The following is a 6,611-nucleotide window of genomic DNA, read 5'->3' as shown; positions in this document are numbered from 1 at the left end:
AATTTCCAGTTCATAACATTAACTAATAAAATGTAGCACTTTAATATGTAGACAATTCAAAATCAAACAGAGAAAAGCAATGAAATTCGTACTTAATCAGTCCTGTAATTCAAACAGTTATTGGCTTATTGTAGATCCAGAGTTACATAAAGGAATATTTCAATGCTGTAGAAGAAATCTTGGAACAATGCGATTTAGACAGAAGAATTAAAAGATTAGCTTGAAGATGCTATGGAAATAAGTAGTAAAGACAGCAGCATGATTGGATCTGTTTTGTGTGTTGCACATGCATTCCTGCTTTAGAAAGGGCTTAGTAGTTCTCTCACCCAGAAACTTATAGGTATTGCTTAAAAGAATCATAGACTGGAACCAGAAGAAAAAGAATATAAATAAAATGTTATCTTACATAAAACATAGCAATATTACCATTTAAGGCAAAAGGATTACATGAAAAGAGACAGCAAGAAAATTTGCGTGAATAAAATTCATGAAATTTATCCCTACATTTTGAAGTCAATTAGTTTCAGTAGTCAATTGGCAGTTAGAAAAAAAATCATAGGATAGAAGTTTGAAGAAAATGAAAATCACATATTACAAAATTATACTGAAAGGTAATGACATTACCCAGTTGACAAAATAATTAAAAGCAAGAAGCCAATTGTAAACAAGAGTAAAATCTGTGTAACTGTGGAAAAATGAAGAAAATTTAAAAGGCAAGTCAGGGATGCTCACCACACCAATCACACTCCAGGAGCCCAGTGATTATCACCATCAAGGCATTTTCAAACAGTGCACTGTAATGGAAAACATTGCAGGCAAGTCACAAACTGAGATCAAGCCTGTAAACAAATAGAAACATAACTTGAGGAAAATGTGTTAGAAAAAGATTTTAATTATTCAGAAATCTTTAGAGGTGTCTAATCAAACTTGGAAAATATTACAATGTAAAGACATTTGCCAAACAAAAATGGAATAATGAGGAACTTCTTGCAGAATTTCTTGTCTAAAGCATCGATGTTGTTAAAAACAATTATACTGTAAGCAAATTTGTGTTGCAACGCATTTACTTATTAAGAATTGTTAAAATAGAACACTAGCTGTATATTCAGAATTCCGTATCTCCATTTTAAAATCTTTTTGCTTTTTGGTATAATTAAAATCTAATTGTATTAAACATTAAATATGACCACACAAAGTACAAAAGAAGGAGCTAAGGAATGTAAGAAACGGGTTGCAGGCATCGAATCACACAATCTGGTCCTGGAGGAAGAAAGGAATGAACACTAGGAGAGAAAACATAACAAAACAGTTCAAAATGTGTTTTGAAATAGAATAAATTTCTCAGTGGGAAACTACTATGAGAAAATATGACTTCCCTTAAAATATATTGCAAATTAAAGTGAAACCATCAAGATTCGGACAGGAAGGTAGTATTGCCTAGTTTAAAATGCAAATAGGGGTCTATATTAATGTATAATTTTGAATGCAAGTAAAGATAATTTTGACTTTAAAGTATGAAAAGCTGTTTTATTGGAATGGAAATTACAAATCTCATCTCCATCAGAGAGCAAAGAAGTCATTACCTGTCCATCTAGTTTCTTCTCTCATTCCTGTAGATATTTTAAAATAAACTTCAATTGTACTTGGAACCTGAATGAGCCAAATACCCTGTAAAGGAGGGTCACATTCTGCATCATAATGGTTATACCCATTTGTTTCTTTCTCCTTATTTGTTTGCTTGCTATATCCTTGGTATACCACTATCTACTGAATAGAAAAAAAAAATGGTTAAACTTAGTCCTCATGTTGTAAAAAGTTAGAAGTTGAGACAACTGGAAGGCAACAAAAGAAAGAATTTACCTAAATTCTAAAGAGTTAGTTTCATTCATGATAGGGAATCTGAGAGTAGTATCCAAAGATCATCCATTCTCTAAGGCAATTTAATTCAAGAAATATTTCTGGAATTTCTATTAAGTGCTATGCACTGATGTAGATATGGGCAACACTTAGAACAGGATAAACAGGAGCTCTGCACTTATGAAGATTCCATTCCAAACAGACAAACAAATGATACAAAGGAAATGAATAAGTAGGTAAAATATTTAGAATGGAAATATTTACTGTGAGTAAAAGTGAAATAGATTAAGTCAAAACAAAGTAGGGTAGTGTAAACAAATTTTAAATACTAAAAATTGTTCACTCTAGCCTACATATGACCTTGGCTCTCATAACTATCCTTCCTATTCTTCTTGATAACTTCCCAATGAATGGCTGCTGAGCCACAGAATATTCCATCTGTCTTAGAGGACCGTCTTTAGACAATTATTTCCCTAACTAGTGGGACTTCAGCTGACCAATCACAGTAAAACTCTGTAAGCATCCTTCCCTAATTCGTCAAGCTGAAACATTCCTTTGAAGTTGTTCTCATGCTACAGTATTCCAAACAAAGGATTATGATTAACAATACCACACAAAATTCAATGAATTAATATAATTCTAAAACTATTTCAAAAATTCAGTTGAAGTTAGAAAATGGGAAACAGAAGGAAAGTCAGATGAGAAAACCGTAATAAAGTGATAGCTCTAAATCCAACTCTACAAGGATCTACATTTAATAATATCAAATAAATACCCTAATTAAAGGCACAGATTACCAGATTACCAAAAAGGTGAAATAGGCAAGAGCAAAGCAAATGTTTACAAGGGCCACTTTAAATAAAAAGTTGAAAATAGGTGGAAAAAATAAATATATACTTTGCAAATAGTAAATTTTGGAAGGATATAGTGACTACATAAATATCAGCAAATATCATATTTCAAGATAAAAATTATTGCTAAGGATAAAAAGGAATATTACATAAAGATTAAGGCTTAATTCATACGGGAGAGCTAATAATTATAAATGTGTAAGCAGAGCCTAAAAATACATGAAGCAAAAACTCATAGTATAAACAATTTCATCATTATAACAGGATGTCTTAACAATTCTTTCCAGGCAACCAATGGAAGAACTAGATAAAAAAAAAATCAGTAAATACACAAATCATCTAAACCATACTATTAAACACCATATGGAGCACTACTCAGTAAGTGCAGAATAATTATTTTCAAGTAAATATGCATACTATGCATACAAGGTTCATTCATCAAGTAAGCCATGTAATGAATCTTAAAGCAAGTAATAATAAACTTAAAATTATTGGTATCATACAGAGTATATTCTCTGACTGCAATGGAACTAAATTAGAAAACAATACAAATAAGGTATTTAAGAAGCTGCCACCCAAAAAAATCTGAAAATTTAACAACACACTTCTAAATGATTCATGAGTTAAGAAAAATAAATAACAAGGAAAGCAGAAAATAATGAAAACTAAATTATAATAAAATAAAAATATAAAGATGTGATAGCTGCATCTAGATTTGTGCTCAGAGGAAAGTCTTAGCTTGGAATGATAATATTCAAAAGGAAGAAAGAGCTGAACTTAGTAATCCAAGACATAATACCTTACATAGATTTTTTAAAAAAACCTCCCAGAATCAAAATAAAGTCAAAGTAGACAGAACTAAAATATTTAATAGAAAAACTTAGTGGAATATAAAAAAGATAAAAATCTAGATAATGAACAAGGCCAAGAATTTGAATTAAAAAAAATCAATATATCCCTATCTAGAATTATCCAGGGAAAATATAACAGAAAGTAGTTATATCAGTATTTAAAGATGGTTTACCATTACAGATCTTAAAAACTTGAAAACAGTAATAACAGAATAATGTGAATAAATATAGACCACAAACTTTCACAACTTTGATGAAATGTATAGTTTTCTTGAGAAATAAAATGTCCTAATCAATTCACAAAGATGAAACATACTGTCTGAATATTTCAATATCAATTGAAGAAATTGAGTTCATTATCTTTCTGTATTAAAAGGAAAATGTTCTAGGACTTTATGGTTTTACAGGCAAATTCTAATAAATATTCATAGTAAAAAACTCAATATTACAACTCTTTCACAAGAAAGAATGGGTGTTTACCATTTTTATATAAAAAGTTGACATGAACCTAAAAATAAAACCCAAAGAGACATTGCAAAAAATAGCATACAGACTAACTTCCTACATAAACATAGTTATATTTCTTAACAAAATACTATCAAATTGAATATAAAACATATAAAAAAGATAATGCATCATGATTAAATAGAATTTGTTCCAGGAATGTAACATGTGTGCAATAGTCACAAATCAAATAATATAACCTAACCATATTCACAGAATCAAATGAAAAAACAGATGTTCATTTTCAAAGATGCATTAAAGAAGTTGACAAAGTTCAGCAACCATTTTGATATAGACTTTCAGACAACAAGATTTTTTCTTTCTGATTCAGGGCATTTATGAAAAACCTGCAGTTATGCTACTTCATAGTAAAATATCCTATACTTTCCTCCTAAAATTGAAAACAATGCAAGAATGGCCCTTTTTATTCAGTATTCCACTAGTAGTCTTAACTATAGCAAAATAGCCATGTAAAAGAAATAAATGACATAAATAGCAGAAAAGAAGAAGTAAAATTGTTTCTTATTGACATGATAGCTTACCTATACAATCTTAAAGAATCTACAAGACAGCTATCAGAATAAATGAATTTGGCAAGTGTTCATAAGTTTACTCTTAAAATAATTTGAATTTTATACACTAGCAGGAAAAAAAGAAAAATGAATTTTAAAGTTCTGTTAAGTCTTGCCAAAAACATAAAATATTTCCAAATAAGTTTTTACAAGTAAATGTGAGACATCTATTATAAAACCTACAGAACCTTACTGAAATCATTTTAAAAAGACATAAATAATAAAGAGAAAGAGGGACTATGTTTATGGATTGTTTGGGTGTGAATTCTTCCTAATTTGATCTACATTCAACAGAATCCTAATAAAAAGTCAAAAAGGCTTTTCTTGTGTAATTCACAAACAGTATCTAATTTTGTAATTGTCAAATTGCAGTTTTGTATTGCCATCTCACAAGAGTGGAATTAAGTAAATCATTCCTGCTCTCTTAACTCAGTTTTGCAAATGACCTAAAATAGATGAAATATTTGGAAAATTAACTAAGTTACAGGACTTAAAGTATTTTATTTCAAGATAGTACAAAGCTAGAGTAATCAAAACAATGTGATTTTAGTGAGATACATACATATTTTAACATAGGTCCCTATGCAATTCAAAGGCAAAAAAAAAAAAAAGTCTTTACAACAAATACTCTTAGAACTACTGGATATTCATGTGAAATAAAATAAATATGAACGCTAGACCATAGTGAAACAGGATAGTTTCCTTGACCTCTTTGTGGGACTTGCAAAGGGGTTGGTTTGTTTACTTAGTGCACTGCTCTCAACCCCTTGCAGGAGGGGAAATATGCAAGTGAATGGGTTCAGAGGCTGGGACAAGGGTATCTGTGCAATTGGCAGGAGCAGGACTCTGTGTGGGCCTACAGCAGTGTCTAGGGGTTGCTTGCAATCCCTGGAGTCCCAGAGGGCATGTGTTAGAGAGTGCTCTTGTAGCTTTGCCATCTATGAACAGTTTAAATGTTAAACAGCTCGGTAGATGGTCAGTGTGACAGCCTCTTGCACATGCACCTGGGTCCTTATCTGGCATCCAGGAAGAAGCTTGGATGAATTGAAGGGTAGTGAATGTGGAAGATTTTATTGAGTGGTGGAAGTGACTCTCAGTTGGATGGGGAGCTGGGAAGGGGACAGAGTGGGAAGGTGGTCTTCCTTTGGAGTTTCAGCATCTCTGGCCAAACTCCTCTGAGGTCCCACTGTCAAGCCATTCCTCTAAAAGTCAAGCTGCTTCCCTCCAACATATGGCTGCTTCTTCTCTTTCCTTCTCTGCCACTCTATTGCTCCACCACTGGGGCCTGAGGATTTTACGGGTACGAGATAGGGGGTGGGTTGGGCCAGGTTGGTTTTGGAAAAGGCAACATTTGGGCAGGAAAACAGGACTGCATGTTCTCACCTTGGGCCATGGGTCCAGGCTTAAGGGTGTGACTCTCGCCGGGGACTGCCCTCTTTTACCCAATATTTCCCTGCTTCCTGTCCATATAAATAGTACACATATTTTAACAAGAACTTTATTATATATAAAAGCTAACAATATAAAAATACTGAAAAATCAAGAGAACTTCTTTGCAACCTGACATAAGCAAATACTTTAAATATTTGTCTTAAAGTTTATTTAAGCAAATGTTTATCTTAAAAATTAAAGTGCAGAAAGCACCATACATAAAGATTAATAACTAGAAACTATTCAAAATTAAAGACTTTTTCTATTGAAAAAATGTCACTAAAGAAATGAATGTCAGGTGATGTGGCTCATGTCTGTAACCCCAGAATTTTGGAAGGCCGAGGCAGGTGGATTACATGAGGTCAGGAGTTCAATACCACCCTGGCCAACATGGTGAAATCTCATCTCTACTAAAAATACAAAAATTAGCCAGGCATGATGATGCATGCCAATAGTCCCAGCTACTAGGGAAGCTGAGGCAGGAGAGTTGCTTGAACCTGGGAGGTGAAGGTTGCAGTTAGCTGAGATTGCATCACTGTACTCCA

The sequence above is a fragment of the Colobus angolensis genome, unplaced genomic scaffold, assembly GCF_000951035.1.
Source record: "Colobus angolensis palliatus isolate OR3802 unplaced genomic scaffold, Cang.pa_1.0 Scaffold94, whole genome shotgun sequence".
In the NCBI taxonomy this organism is placed as follows: domain Eukaryota; kingdom Metazoa; phylum Chordata; class Mammalia; order Primates; family Cercopithecidae; genus Colobus; species Colobus angolensis.
The sequence above is the reverse complement of the archived record's forward strand: the minus strand, read 5'-3'. Positions refer to the sequence as shown.